Raw genomic sequence first — 16,303 nt, 5'->3', positions numbered from 1 at the left:
GCTTCCCATTCTAAATCTTATCATTAATAAGACATGGAAACATGCCTAGTGGCCATCATAATAACATCCGTACATGAAACAACAAGTAAATCATTAGGAAGTGATTATAAAATTCAGTTTGATACTAAGCGACTGTCAGAAATCGAAAGACGATTTTAACTTGTAAGATTAAATAAACATAAGCATTATTATAACGCTTTGTTTTAAGAAGTATTTGTTTTAAGATGTAGATGTAGTTTAAATATTATCTGAATTGCATGAGTTGCAAAAAGTTCTTTGATCAGATATTGCCCCGTTTATTATCTTACTGGAATATTTTCTATGTGAGACCCGAAATATATACGCAACATTTTAAAACAAGTACCTCCGATTTTAGTTTAAAAGGCAATAGGTTATTATTTAAAGGTTAAGTTTGAAAATAAATAATTACCTTGAATAAGAAGCGAGAGATAGTCAAGTCATTTAAAAAGGCTAACGATTTCATTAAAAACAAACACATCATCCTGCCTATGGCAATCTTAACGGAAATTTGAAGTCCAAATAAGTTGGCATTTATCAAAGTATTAAATCATAACAATCCACACTCATAACTACCTTTTATGCTTTACTCTTAAACATGAATAAAATATCGCGACGAGGTACAATATACCCGATTACTGGTATATTATTTTCAACGCGCTTTTAATCCGTTATAGTGTTATTTTTACACCTGCTATATTCAGTAATAATAAAAAAAAATAATCATAATATTATATCATATTGGACTGTTCAAAACATTTTACTAGGTGCGCTAATTTATGTGTCTGTACTATAATTGTGGTATACCTCCTGTTTTGGACAATATATTTCTGCATACATCCTGTCTCATAACGGGCGTGGTTTTGAGAGGTGGGGAAAATACAAAATAAAGTATATACTAATAATAAATTCTGATTTTACCATACTGAAATTAGTTCATCATTATCCTATTTCCCTTCAAATAAGACCATGCAAAGTAATATAGGCCATAGTCCATCTTTACAAATAATTAAACTACACAAACTCGTGTTACTTTATAAACAAAATAATGTTAATCTCAGTATTTAGTTCTAAAGTCAAAGTTGCTAGTTGCAATTTATCTAAACAAATAACATCAACAACAGCAATCAAAGCTTTATTGAGCATTATTGAGTAAAACAGAAGTTCAAGCGACGTAATTGCCACTGTCAGCTAAATACATAACATTATAACCGATATTTGAAAATTTAAGACTCCATACATACGGCTGATTAAAAACAACGGATGCTTTTTTGCTAAGGACTACTAAGATCTTACTTAAACCGATACGGTTAGAATATATATTCCAACTGGTAATTATCCCCCTAAAATGCAATCGGCTTACATAATAATAACATCGCAAAATCCATAAAGTTTTCCGAATGTATTGTTGATAAAACAATTTTGTGCTGGTTTTAGACAAATGGACAGAATAAAAACAACAACATCGTACCCCTTACCACTTCATGATGATGTAATTGCAATTTTAGGTAAAAGTACTTGGTTAAATTGTCTCGGTTTAAGAGCTGAAAATTGTATATAGAGTATCGAAATTGAGGAACAGTCAAACAATAGAAGTACTGTAACTAGCATTGTTTTGAAGTACACGCATTAGCCGAGCTTCTAATTACAGGGGATATCATGTGTCGAAGAAGAGGGGACACGCCCTGTATCGGAGTACAGAGACATTCCAATTTCTGTAAGGATTTACCGTAAAAGGCTCAGTAATTAAGTTTAGCGAAAAGCCAAGTATCAACGTACAGAGACAGTCATATCTTCGAAGTGCAGGGATAGGCCAAGCATTTTCGTACAGGGACAAGTACAGTATCGAAGAAAAAAGCGACAAGCACCAGTGCCGAAGTACAGGGACAGGCCCGGAATCGATGTACATGGAAAATATCAGTACCAAAGTACAGGGACAGTCACATATTTGAAGTGCAGGGGCAGGCCCAGCATTTTAGTACAGGGACAGGTTCAGTATCGAAGAAAATCGACAAGCGCAGGGTGGAAGTACAGGGACAGGAATTGATGTATATGGAAAATCTCAGTATCAAAGTACAGGGAGAAGCCTGGTAGTTTAAACAGGGACAGTCTCAAAATCGAGGTACAGCGAAAAGCCAAGGATCGTAGTGCGTGGACTGGCCCAACGTCAAATTACAGTTACAAGCAAAGAAATAAAGAAGCTCAGTTTTGAATATCTGAGAGAGACCCAATAAGGAAGTACAGGGTCAGGCCCAAATTCAAAGTACAGGGACAGGCTAAATGTCGAAGTACAATTACCGGCACCGTTACAAAGTACAAGGACAATCTAAGTATCGAAACAAAGGGATATACACAGTATAGAAGAACAGGAACACGCCAGAGTATTGAAGTATATGGATAAGGCAAGGCTCGAAGTGCTAAGACTGTCCCAGTATAAACCAGTATAGGGACAACCTAAGTAGCCCAAAACTAAGAATTTGAAAAGGATTGCACATTTACCAAAAGCGCAATATAACACACAAGCATGTGTTATAAATTCGTAGTAACAGGTGAAAGCCTGTACATTTGCATTCATAATCAAAAATAAAATGCATAATTATTCCACATATTAACTAAATTAATTAGATAAAATGAACTGTAAAAGATCAGACTTACTACGATTGATGATGTACTAATATCATCCGAAACAAGAGGCTATATGTAATTCTGAAGCTTGAGGCATAAATTCCGAACTAAAGAATTAGTCGCGCGTGCCGAAACCGTAAAGATCTACATCCACGACTGTCATATTCATCATGTTTCTCAAACAGGAAGAAAATATTGCAACCATAGTTTGTCTGCCCACTTAACAATATTAACACAGACGGTAAAGACACTTGCAATGAAATGAATAGCTCGCTGAAACATGATATAATTTAAACATTTTCAAAATAGCGTCCTCGTATCTCAGGTTTATGAATGTACGTATTTGTTTTCAATCTTAATGAGATGTTTATGCGCTGAAAAGTGAATGATGCTATGAAACCTGCTGCATTTAGTAAAGTTAAACTCAAATAGTTTAATATCATTAAACGAGATGATATCATAATGTTGAAAAACAATTAATTGGTTATATTCGGTATATTGCTATCGTCGTTGCCTTTACTATTTTATAAGATATTAGTGTTTGCAACGAAAATAGCATAGTCGATTTATTAAAGGGACAACCTCGGTTTCCAAGCTAGCACTAAAGTCTAGTGGTATTAAGACTGAGATTATGGTAGTCAGGCGTTGAGTGCCACATAGTGCAGTTGGTATTTTAACGGAAACCAAATCGAAGTTGTTCCATTTTATGAATATCCTATAATTCATACCCTAACCTTTTCCTGAACTAAAACACAAGAAACACTTAGATTACAAGCAACGAAGGCAGTGTCTTACATCTATACATTTCAGACCATATTCGGTTATCATCAAAGAAAGGAGACTATTAAACTGTTTGGCTCCATTGTGAGACATTTTTTTTAATAACGCGATTTTTCAAGTCACCCACAAAATGTGATATAACAGAACTTTTGTGTAAAGCATTTGACGTAACGTAGTAGCATGCCTAACCAAAGGTACCTAAACATTAATGCTATTAGACTAAGAAGATGCTGGAAAAAAACGAGATCGGACACGATAGCTCGCACAGGGCTTGGACACAATTTTAACGTAGTCATATCAGAAATTATTTAACATTTTCATACAATTTGGTGCTCGATTCTGAAAAACTAAAAATCAACTGCCACCTAAAATTAAAATATGTTAAAGGCATATCATAAAGAGGAAAACAAAACACTTTTTGTTCCAGTGTAAGATCGCAATGTATTTCATCTCGTTAATTTATTTAATTCACTGATAATTATCTTTTGATTAACAAAGCTTATTATCAACGACGTGTGATTTCCAATAACTAGCGGATTTAATTATGATTAATACAAGACATTGATTATTTACCAACACTACTGATTGATAATGAGCTCGTTTGACTAATTTGAAAAACGTTAACACTGAAGATCTATACAATTAGTTAATTATATTGAACTGTTCTTACCTTACTAGAATCCAAGTTTTAATAATGTTCCAGTTAAAGCATCAATGCGTATGTATATTGAGACTGTACATCATTTCAACTAGTTTTTGCACCCATATATGAATTAAATAAATCTGTAAACCAATTATTCAATAGATGATATATTGTTTTTCTTGTATAATCTTCGCTATAAATGTACTGTAATCAATTTGGTGATAAGTCCAAATGAAGATGCACAAACTAAATCATGACAATCCGCAGTCATGACAATCATATTACAACTAAATACCTATAACAGGAAGAGAATATCTCCATTTCTAGTCCTTCTAACCTAACATAATTTAGCGACTGTAATATTCGTCATTTTCTCAAACAGGAAGAAAATATTGCAACCATTTTTGTCAGCCCACTTAACACTTTTAACAAAGGCGGTTAAGTCGCTTTCAATGGACAGTAAATATCGCTGAAACATGATAGTATTACAACAATTTAAACAATTTTAAAAAGCGTCCTCATATCGCACGTTACTGAATGTACGTATTCGTTTTCAATCTAAATGAGATGTGTATTCGCTGTACAGTGAATGGTGCTATGGAGACGGATATTTTTATAGAGTTTATTTAAATAGTTTTATATTATAAACCCAGATATAATCATAATTGTGGAAATCCATTATTTGTATTGGGTTTCATGCTTTCGTCGTTGCCCTTACTTTTGTATGCGTTTTGGTTTATGCAAGGAAAAGTAGCATAGTCGATTTGATAAAGGGACAAGGTCGGCTTCCGAGCTAGTACTTAGATCAAGATGAATGCAGTCTAAGATTATAATATTCAGACGTGAAGGGACACTTGTGCACTAGGTACTATAGCGGAAAACAAATTGAAGTAGTTCCATGTTATTAATTTCCAATATTTCATACCCTAACCTTGTCCTGGACTAAAACACAAGAAACACTTATACTACAAGCTTCGAAGGCAGTGTCTAATATCTATACATTTCAGAAGATATTTGAATACTTTCAACGAAAGGAAGCTGTTAAACTGTTTGGCTCCATTGTGGGACCTATACAGTGTTATTCAACAGAAATGTGGGCTTGTTGTTATAATGAAATGTTGAGAGTGTATATTCAAGCTTTTGTAAATAAATCGCATGTTTAAATAGTAATGTTTCAACTTCTTTTGAATAACGCGAGTGTTTAAGTTACCCACTAAATGTGATATAATTGAACTGTTTCGTGTAAAGCATTTGGCGTAAACTAGTAGCATGCATAACCAAAGGTAACTAATCATTAATGTTATTATACTAAGAAGATGCTGGAAGAAAAAAAGATGGGCCTCGTCAGAACGCACAGGGCTGGGACACAAATTTAAGGTAGTCATATCCGAAATTATTTAACGTTCGCATACAATTCGGCGCGCTATTCTAAGAACCTAAAAATTAACCGCCATGTAAAATTAAAATCCGTTTTATCTTTTGATTAACAAAGCTCATTATCAACGACGTGGGATTTCAAAAACTCCAGCGGATTTAATTATAATTAATGCAAGGCATTAATTCTTTACCAACACTACTGATTTATATTGAGGTCATTTGATTTATTTGAAGAACGTTAAGACTTAAGATCTATGCAAAAAGTTGTTGATATGGAACTGTTCTTACCTTTCTAATGTCCACTTGTTATCAATGTTCCAGTTAAAGCATCAATGCGTATGTATATTGAGACTGTACATCGTTTCAAGGTTAAACTAGTTTGGCACAGATGTATGAATAAAACAAAACTGTAAAATAATCATTCAATGGATAATATATGTTTGTCTTGTACAATGTATCTTCGCTCTAAATGCAATGTTTTTAATTTGGTTATAAGTCCAAATGAAGATGCAAAAACTATATCATGACAATCCGCAGTGATGACAATCATATTGCAATTTAACCCTAAAACAGGAAGAGAATATCTCCATTTCTTGTTCTTCTAACCTAGCATAATTTACCAAGATTAATATGCACTGAACAGAGCGGTATAACATAACACAACATGTTTTAAGAAGCGTTTTCAAGGTTTATGAGTGTTCGCAATCGAGTTGAGTATAAGTTGTTTTTTGCGCTATTAAATAAATAATGCTGTGTTCCTACTTACAAGGATAAAATAAACTTATTAAATAAGAGAACTGAAAATTGAAAATGTATTTAATCATTGCATCTTACAAAAACAAATACCTTATAAGTTATTGTTATTGCAGGGACTGTGGTAAAGGTTACTTTACCGCCGCCTCTGACGCAAAAGGTCGTTAGATCGAACTCCACCAGGGCTTAGATCGATATGCCTCTGTCCATGAAACGAACACGATATTGGTCATAGTGGCTGACAGTTACCTATACATAAATAAGTATGAAATATCGGCATGTTTGTGGCGTCAGCAACACATCTAATGTGATATCAATTTGAAGATGATCTACAAACTTCATGAATATTAACGTCGGTTGGATGTCTTGTTAAGTTGGACTGGCGATTTAATTTGCATGAAGAATAAGTGCATTGAGTTACTTACACACTGCAAAACGTACCTTTCTTTGTAAAATCATATATTCTGTATGCGGCAGGCATTTTCTATTTGCATTTTAGGAACTGTGAAAATAAAATTATAAGATCAATGGCTGCGCCTGGTTTCACAACAAACAATTGCAAAGAAAAAGTCATGTTAGTGTAACATATTTTCGAGCGTTTCCTAATTATGTTTACGATCTTCCCTCGTATATGCATATCACTTGTTAACCTAGATGCAATTCTTGTCCTTTAATATTACCCAAATTGTCAATACGTGTTATAAAATGAGTGAATGCAAGAAATTTGACTTGACTTCATTGACCTCACTGGAATGCAACATGTATACACCGTTTCAATTATACGGTTCATAACATTATACATAAATAGACAGATCATTTCATAAACCGTATAATTAAAAGTGTTTACACAAATAATGCATTTCTCTGTGGTGGATGTAGCCGGAGGTTGATATCTTAATCATGCAGACGTGATTTTAAAGAGTAAAACAGTAGTTATTTCGAATCATGCAGTGCTGTAACGTGGCAAAAATGAGTTGAATTCGAGATAGCGAAATTGCGCGTATTTTCCTTATATTGGGGCCAGGGTTTAATAAACAAACCGGCGAAATGCATGTCAGTTCGCATTGACAAGTTTCCTCACTCTGTCATGCGGGGACTTCAGCGATTTCTCAGACTACATGTCTCGAAACGATTCTTGCTAGTAGTTTCCATACAAAGTAGTTTAAGCCTCGAGTACACACATGTTCCACTGAACTCGTGATTCACTGACCGTTACCAGGCGGTAATCAGAATATTGTCAGAATATTGGTTTATACCTTCTTTTCAGTTATTCGCTGAATAATTATTTAGTAATGTAATTGTTGTCCAAAGTTAAAACAACATTGCCGTCAATGCTTGGGCCAGTGCATCTGATAATATGTATGTGTATAAAATTAATCTTAATTGTAATAATGAAACTATTATTTATGTATTACTGGTAATACGGACGCTATTTAATACTTCTATGCTGTATGATATATTGCTGTGACCATATGGTTGTGTGATTTTCGTATGCAATTTATTTTGTACCCTGGTTATATTTTGTATTGTTTTTGTCATCGTCATTTGTGTTCTCATGGACATTCTCCCTGGATGTTTTTGTAGGAAGGAAGCCTATGCGGAAAGTATTCCAGTGGCAGGATTCAATTTCTTTTTCTCAACAGTTACTGAATAGGTATTATTAATACCTTATAACGATTTGTTTGTTTCTTTACTGTTTAAATGCATCAATGATTCCAATCCCATCATTAAAACAACTGACGAAATCTCTGAGTTGCTCGACCCTTATATTAACAATACATGAATGTCAAATATCATAAGTCAATATTCTAGTGTTGTGCCGAAGATCGATTATAATCGACAATTTATCGGAAAGACAATCGATAGTGAAATTTGAACCATCGATTGAAGAAACAAGGGACAGTTTCTTTATAATTTAAATGCTAATGGATTGGTTCTCAACTTCTCATGTTTGTGGTTTAAAAGTGATTTTAAAACATGTTACCGTTTACTTCTTACCATGTAAGAACTAAGTTTTCTCAGATTTCTGAATAAAAATGTTCTTGTAAAACATATAGAATATTCAACTGCTTGTTGTACTTGTTTACGAATGACTGATATATATTTCTTTGTGTTTACAATACTAAATGTAAGACAATAATAAGAGCCTGTGGTCTCATGTTTTGTAAAAGTAACTTGTAAACACTGAAAGATCTGAATAAAAATGTAATTTATACAAATAAATGTACAAACCATTTGTAAGTGAACATTGGTGCTTAAAACAGGTGCAAGTTCTGTATCTGTATGCCTGAATATGATAACCAAAGATAATTAAATAATGATTTAATCGATTAATAATCGATTATTGATCGGTTCCATAAACCGATTATCAATAGTTATTTTTCGGTCCGATTCCCAATACTACAATATTCGCTTTGTTCAATCATCATGCTTGTAGTGCATGACAGGACAGAAAATCGAAGTGGCAATTAAATGTCGAGCATGGAAATTACGTACCGACTTTTAAAATATTACCTTTAGATTGTCTGGCTGAAAAGAAGATAAAGGAGACGTGTTTGCGCCCGTTTAGACATTCAAGACATCCAGACACTACAAATAAGATACAAGATACAATAACAATTATTTCACGTAAAATACACGTAAATCACAACAGTAGCTCGGAGAGCTACATTGCGACAAAATGCAACTTATATAACATTATTAGTTATTCGTGTCAGAACTACGTAAAGATCTAAAACCTCTACTGATATATATATGTTTCTCTCAAACAGGAAGAAAATATTTCAACTCTTGTAAATCTTCCCACTGTAATGGACTGAACATATCGTTGAAACATGATACACCAATTTAAACATTGTCAAAGAGCGTACTCAAGGTTTATTAATGAACATATTCGTTTTAAATTCAATTGAGCTCTTTAATATGTTGTAAAATCAATGATGCTTTGAAACCTGCTGTTTGTCATAATGTTACTTAACATAAGCATAAATATTTAAAAAGATATATCATCATTTTACATGTAAAACATTTATTGTTATTGTTCGGCCTTATGAAACCGTTGTTGCACGAACTTTTTATACGTTATTTGTAAGTGCAACAAATAATAACATAGTTCTTGTTTTGATAAAGGAACGACGTAGGGAAACTTCAATTTAGTTTTAGTTAATGTACCAATTATTATATTTTCTAAGTGGCCGTTTACGCCTGAATATTGTAACCATACACTGTTTATATTTAGATCTTATTTCTAGTTTGGCATTCGAAGTGGGGCTAGCCCTGCATGGCAATGTTTAAGCGTATTTTGGTACCCAGCAACCTCGTATACAGGAATCCAATTGATAGCCTTGAGCCACATTTGGTGATTTTGTTCATGTGCGTCTCAATGTTAATGGTTTCTACTTGACTTTCAATTTTAATCCCGAATGAAACGACAAAGAGGTAGCACATATGGCCTCTCACACATCTGTTCATCGTTACAAATAGTGTAAGGGTGGGCTAGTATGTTCTTAGTGGAACTGACTAACAGGACATTGTGTTATGTAAGTGGATCTTCAGCCTTCAACATTTTAACCCAGCTGTTCACTTTGTATATGTTTAAACCGTCAAGTAAGGGTTGACAGGGTGAAATTCATTCTGCTGCTTGTAATACATTACCACTGATTAATTATTTCATTCATCAAACGTACGTCAAAGCAAATGATTTACGTTGTATATCGTTTTTTGCGGTTCGGTTTAATATTTACATGATTGAATAAAAATAGATCTTCTAAACACCAAACTACCATCATGCGAAGATATTGAAATTTGGCGTGGTTGATATCATATTGAAGTAGTGTACTTTTTGACGTTATACCATGATTGTTATTTTATAATCCAACAAAGCATTTTACACACGACGTATGACTTCAATGTATTTAGCGAATTCAATTAAGATTTGTGCAAGACGATACTTCTTAACTCACAGAACTGATTGTTATCAAGCATTAATTTAACACGATTAATAAAGCTGTTAGCTTCTTAACATAAAGTTGAAAAAGGTAACATTTCTTACCTTAATAATATCCACTATTTATCAATATTCCAGTTAAAGCATAAATGCTTATTTATGTTAAGATTGTAAACCCTGTCAGGTTTAAAATATTTTATGCACCGGAAGAAATCTAATCATTCAATGGGAAATATATTGTATTTCTTGTAGAATGTGCCTCCGCTTAAAAAGTAATGTTATTAAAAGTATGATAAGTCCCAATATAGATGCACTAACCTCAGTCTAAATCATGACAATCCACAGTCGCGACTATCATGTAACATTTAAATCTCTGAAACAGGGAGAGAATATCGCAACCATTGTTAGTCATACATACCTAACACAGTTTAGCAATGCACTGAATAGAGCTTTGTTTCATGATACAACGACTTAAACATTTTCAGAAGAGTGTTCAAGATTTATAAGTCATCTTTATTGATTTAATAATAAGAGTTGTTTTACGCTATGAATAACATAATGATGTGTAGCTTCTATGTTTACAACTGTCTGATTAAATTGGAAAACATTTAAATGATCATGTTATTATCATTTCATTTAACAAAATAAAACAATGGATAATTACATTGTTTTTGCAGAGACTGTTGTTTAATTTATTGGCGTTGAAGAGACTGATGTCAACAATATTGTTGCTGCAGGTAAGTTTCTGTTGTTGAAGGGACTGCTGTGTAAGTTGATGTCTGCTCAATAAATGTCGGTGCAGGAACTATTGTCTTACTTATTGTTGTTGTAGGAACTGGTATATAAATTAATGTCTTTACAGGAACTGTTGTCTATATTATTGTTGTTGTAGATACTCTTGTCCAAGAAAATGTGGTTGCAAGGACTGTATTCCAGGTTAGTGTTCTTTTAGGGACTTTTTTGGTCATTTTCGAGAGTGTTGTCTAAAGTTATGTCGTTGCAGGGATTGTTACCTTAATTATTGTTGTAATAAGAACATTTCTGTTAGCTTTAAGCCAATTACTAGACATAAACAAACCCGTAAACGCTCAAAATAATGTGAGACAATTACCAATAGATATCGAGATTGCGAGATGATCCACATCAAATATGTCTTAAATATCAAGGATTGAACAATGAACCGACGCCTTTATTGCCTTTAGCTATTTATTCCTTACAGCCCTCCCTAAAAGAACCGTATTGTAGTTGAAATGCGGGCGAGATATTAGGCTGACAGCTAGACAATGTAGCCGAACTTGGCTGGCGTGAATATGACCAGCGATTTAGAATGCGCTTTTAAATTAGTTGTGACTTTTGTCTATAGGCTCGTCACTAGCTGTTGTGACTAATGTGGTACAACAAAATTTAACCAAATTGTGTTTTTTTTTATAATCACAGGTAATGTAACAAAACAGCCTGCAAATAACAACACTCTTGCCTAATATATAACAAACATCAACCTTCTAGTCAATGTGATTCGAATGAAAGAGTATTGTTACTACAATGGCCCAGCAAAGTTCCGTTAAGCATCATACCGCGCACGGTCGCTTTAAACCGTGGTTACTTCCGCTCTGCTTATGGCAGTACGCCCGCTTTCCCGTATCAGGCAGACAACATCTTGAACTTCATAAGTTATTTTTTTTCTGGCTGGCGATAAAATGAAATCGAGACTGCGTCATATACGTCATTCGTAAAGGTAGTTGATATTATTCACGATTTCAGCCAAAATTGCTTATAGGCTTAAAGATACATAAAATCAGCATTTCGGCTTTTGCCTATTAATCCGTGCGATTTTAACTTTCTGGGAATGAAAGTACAAAAGGCAATATACATCAACCTTCAATTCCGTTCGATGTCAGTTGTGCCCCTTTCTATTCTGGAATTATTAACAGTCATCCATTGGTTTGTTAAAAAATTAAGAGGACTACCATCTCTTGACCATAATAAAGACGATGTTGTTTTCGACTGGCCAAAACGTTTTTGTTTTTATTGTTCCAATAAATGAAGTGAATATTTAGAGCCCTAAAAACTGTTTTAGTATTCCTTGGCCTTAAGATCAACTCATGCAAAGTTAGTTTAAGGACCTAACTCGTCAAAATTTGCAGAGGGAGCATGTTGCATCAGCCGGAATTTAGTTTGAAAAGGACTGGTGCATTTGTGACCCAGTATGCATAACTTGTAAGATAATGATTACATAATAATGTAAGTAATGGGTAAAAGTCCCATAAAGTTGGATGAATTAGAAAGTCCCAAACCAAGTGGATTTAAAAACAAAACTGACTTGAAAGTTGATTTTTTTAGAGAATAATATACTCTGGAAGCCAACAAAAAATTTGTTTTGGAAATAACTTTTACTTTAAATTTAAAATAGAACAGTCACAAAAACGTGACATATGCCTACATTTTGGCATATGCTGTAGGATAATAGGGTTTATCTTGAATAACATGTTATACATTATGAGAACACAGATATCATACAACATTGCGGCTATTTGATGAGTTGATTGATTGATTGATTGATTGATTGATTGATTGATTGATTGATTGACCTCATAGCTAAGAAACACATGTGCTCATCAAATCTGTGAATTTTGAATGGAATTATTGACCTAGAAAAGGTTGAGACTGACAAAGTAAGAGACGGATTTGTGATGTGCGAGTTATTCTTCGTTAAGTATTAAATTATGTAGACAAGAAAATTGAATCTGACCCTGGATTCAGGGTTCAATAATATGGAATTTACAATATGTTGGTCAATTCTTCTCAGTAGAGTTAGTAATATGTTATTCGATAGTGGTCAGAAAGCATCCCAGAAGATGTTATCTGCTAGCTTCATTAGCTCCCTGTTATTTTTATAACAAACACTACACTGACTTCCGGATAAGACAATTTGGGGAAAACCTTACGATGCAATGACTTTGCACTATGCTTAGCTATCAAATCGAGCGTTTTGCTATAGCGTTTACATTACGTTGTAAGTGTATACGTTTTCATTGTACTGAACAAAATATATTTAGTATATGCGACATAAGACGTGTGTTGTCTTATAATTTAACTGTGCAAGAATGGTTTGTACGAACATATAATGCCATATCATTAAAAAAGGCCACATATTATTTTAAGTCGCACAATTATTATATATGTACAGCCAGTTGTACAATAAATTCGACAGAATAATAAATTTCAATCAATTACATAAATAATCGCAGTTTCGTTATAACGTAGGTCAGTAATAAATACGTATATGCTTAGACTGTATTGCTCTTAATCAAAATTTTCTCTCCAATTCTAACATTGAAATTATTTGAGAATAACCTAAATAACTTCACACAGTCCAGTAGTTAATAAACGTCCAAAAAAGCTTCCTATTCTAATTCTAGTCATTAATAAGACATATAAACATACCTAAAAAGTATTCTCTTACCAATATATGTCTAGTGCCAATCATATCAACATCCGTACAAGACAACATTGGTTAATCATTAGGAAGTGATAAGAAAATTCAGTTTAATACTAAGCGACTGTCAGAAATCGAAAAAAGATGTAAGATAAAACATAGGCTAACATGATTATAACTCTATGGTTTAAAAAGTATTTGTTCTAAGATGAATATTCAATATGATCTGAATTGCATGAGTTGCAAGAAATTCCTTGATCAGATATTGCCCCGTTTATTATCTTACTGAAATATTTTCTAAGTGAGACCTTAAATATATACGCAACATTTTGAAAATAGTACACCCGCTTTAAGTTAAAAAGGCAATATGTCATTATTTAAAGGTTAAGTTTGATAATAAATAATAATGTTGAGTAAGAAACGAGAGATAGTCAAGTCATTAAAAACGGCAAATGATTTAATTCTAAACAAACACATCATCCTGCCTGTGACAATCTTAGCGGAAATTTGAAGTCCAAATAAGTTGGCATTTACCGAAGTTTTAACTAAATAACAATCCGCACTTAAAATTACCTTTTATGCTTTATTCTTAAACATGAATAAAATAAGATGTACCCGATTACTGGTATTTATCCTGAAGCAATTGACTAGGGGAATGTAATACTGTAATATGATACAACAACTGAAACATGTTCAAAAGCGTACTCAAGGTTTATTATCTATTGCCTCACTTTTAATTTTCGAAGCGCTTTTAATTCGTTATAGTGTTATTTCTCCAGCCGCTATATTCAGTAATTATAAAAAAAATATAATAATAATATTATATTATATAGCGATGTTCAAGACATTATATCAGGTGCGCTAATTGATGTGTCTGAACTACAATTGTGGTATACCTCCTGTTTTGATCAACAAACTAAGTCGCCCAAAACTAAGAATTTGTATAGAATTGCACATTAACCAAAAGCGCAATATACCACACAAACATGTGTTAGAAACTCGTAGTAGAAGGTGAAAGCCTGTACATTTGCAGTCATAATAAAAAATAAAATGCATAATTATTCCACATATTAACTAAATTAATTAGATAAAATAAATGTAAAAGATCAGACTTACTATGAATAAAGATTTACTGATATCATCCGAAACAAGAGGCTATATGTAATGCTGATGCTTGAGGCATAAATTCCATACTAAAGAATTAGTCGCGCGTGCCGAAACCGTAAGGATATACACTCCCGACTGTCATATTCATCATTTTTTTCTTAAACAGGAAGATGATATTGCAACCATAGTTTACTTGCCCACTTAACAATCTTAACACAGACCGTAAAGACACTTTCAATGCAATGAATAGATCGCTGAACCATGATACAATTTAAACATTTTCAAAATAACGTCCTCATATCGCAGGTTTATGAATGTAGGTATTCGTTTTCAATCTTAATGAGATGTTTATGCGCTGTAGTGTGATTGATACTATGAAACCTGCTGTATTTATAAAGTTAAACTCAAACAATGTTTATATCATTAAACAAGATAATATTATAATGTTGAAAAACTATTATTTGGTTTTATTCGTTATCATGCTATTGTCGTTGCCCTTAATATTATATAAGTAATTATTTTATGCAACAAAAAGTAATATAGTCGTTTTGTTAGAGGGACAACCTCTGTTTCCAAGCTAGCACTAAGATCTAGATGTATTAAGACTAAGATTATGGTAGTCGTTGAGTGCCACATAGAGAAGTTGTTACTTTAACGGAAACCAAATTGAAGTTGTTCCATATTATGTATATTCTATAGTTCATACTCTAATCTTGAACTGGACTTAAACACGAGAAACACAAGAAAACTACAAGCTACGAAGGCAGTGCCAAATATCTATACATTTCGGTTATTTTCAATGAAAGGAGGTATTGTTTGGCTCCATAGTGGGACCAGTGTTATTTAACAGAAATGTGTTGTAACTTTCATAAGAGATGTTGAGAGTATATGGTCAAGGTCTTGTAAATAAATAGCATGTTTGAATAGTAACTTTTTTTAATAAAGCGAGTGTTTAAGTCACCAACTAAATGTGATACAATTGAAATGCTGTGTAAAGCTTTTGACATAACGTAGAAGTATGCCCAACCAAAGGTACCTTAACATTAATGCTACTAGACTAAGGAGATGCTTGCAAAACCGACAAGGGCCACGTCAGCACGCTCAGGGCTGGGACACAAATTCAACGGAGTCATATCCGAAATGATTTAACGTTCGCAAACAATTTTGCGTGTTATTCTGAAAAACAACAATAAACTGCCATTTAAAATTAAAATCTGTTTAAGGCAAATAATAAAAACGGAAAAAAATAACACACTGTTTGTTCGAGTGTAAGATCGCAATGTATTTAACCTCGTTAACTTATTTAATTCACTGATAATTATATTTTGATTAACAAAGCTCATTATCCACGACGTGTAATTTCCAATAATCTAGCGGATTTAATTATGATTAATGCAAGACATTGATTCTTTACCAACACTACTGATTGATAATGAGCTCGTCTGGCTAATTTGAAAAACGTTTACACTGAAGATCTGTGCAAATAGTTGATTATATTGAACTGTTCTTACCTTACTAATATCCACTTGTTATCAATGTTCCAGTTAAAGCATCAATACGTATGTAATCGTTTCAAGTTTAAACTGGTCTTGGCAACGATATATGAATTAAATAAAAC

General features: G+C 33.1%; 1 protein-coding gene across 5 annotated transcripts in view; it reads right to left on the bottom strand.

Annotated features, from left to right (window-relative positions):
* LOC128206218 (protein draper-like) overlaps nt 1-14,727 on the bottom strand; it is a 62,588-nt gene extending 47,861 nt beyond the window's left edge. For 2 of the 5 annotated variants that reach the window (XM_052908540.1, XM_052908539.1), the window contains exon 1: nt 4,094-4,493. The gene's annotated coding sequence lies outside the window, so the exon portion shown is untranslated. Of the gene's footprint in view, nt 1-2,673; nt 2,825-4,093; nt 4,495-14,694 lie in introns of those variants that run through there. The other 3 variants (XM_052908541.1, XM_052908543.1, XM_052908542.1) reach the window with 3 other exon arrangements.
* Nucleotides 14,728-16,303: the final 1,576 nt, after the last annotated feature.

Source organism: Mya arenaria, chromosome 10 (genome assembly GCF_026914265.1).
Source record: "Mya arenaria isolate MELC-2E11 chromosome 10, ASM2691426v1".
Lineage (NCBI taxonomy): Eukaryota > Metazoa > Mollusca > Bivalvia > Myida > Myidae > Mya > Mya arenaria.
The sequence above is the reverse complement of the archived record's forward strand: the minus strand, read 5'-3'. Positions and strand labels throughout refer to the sequence as shown.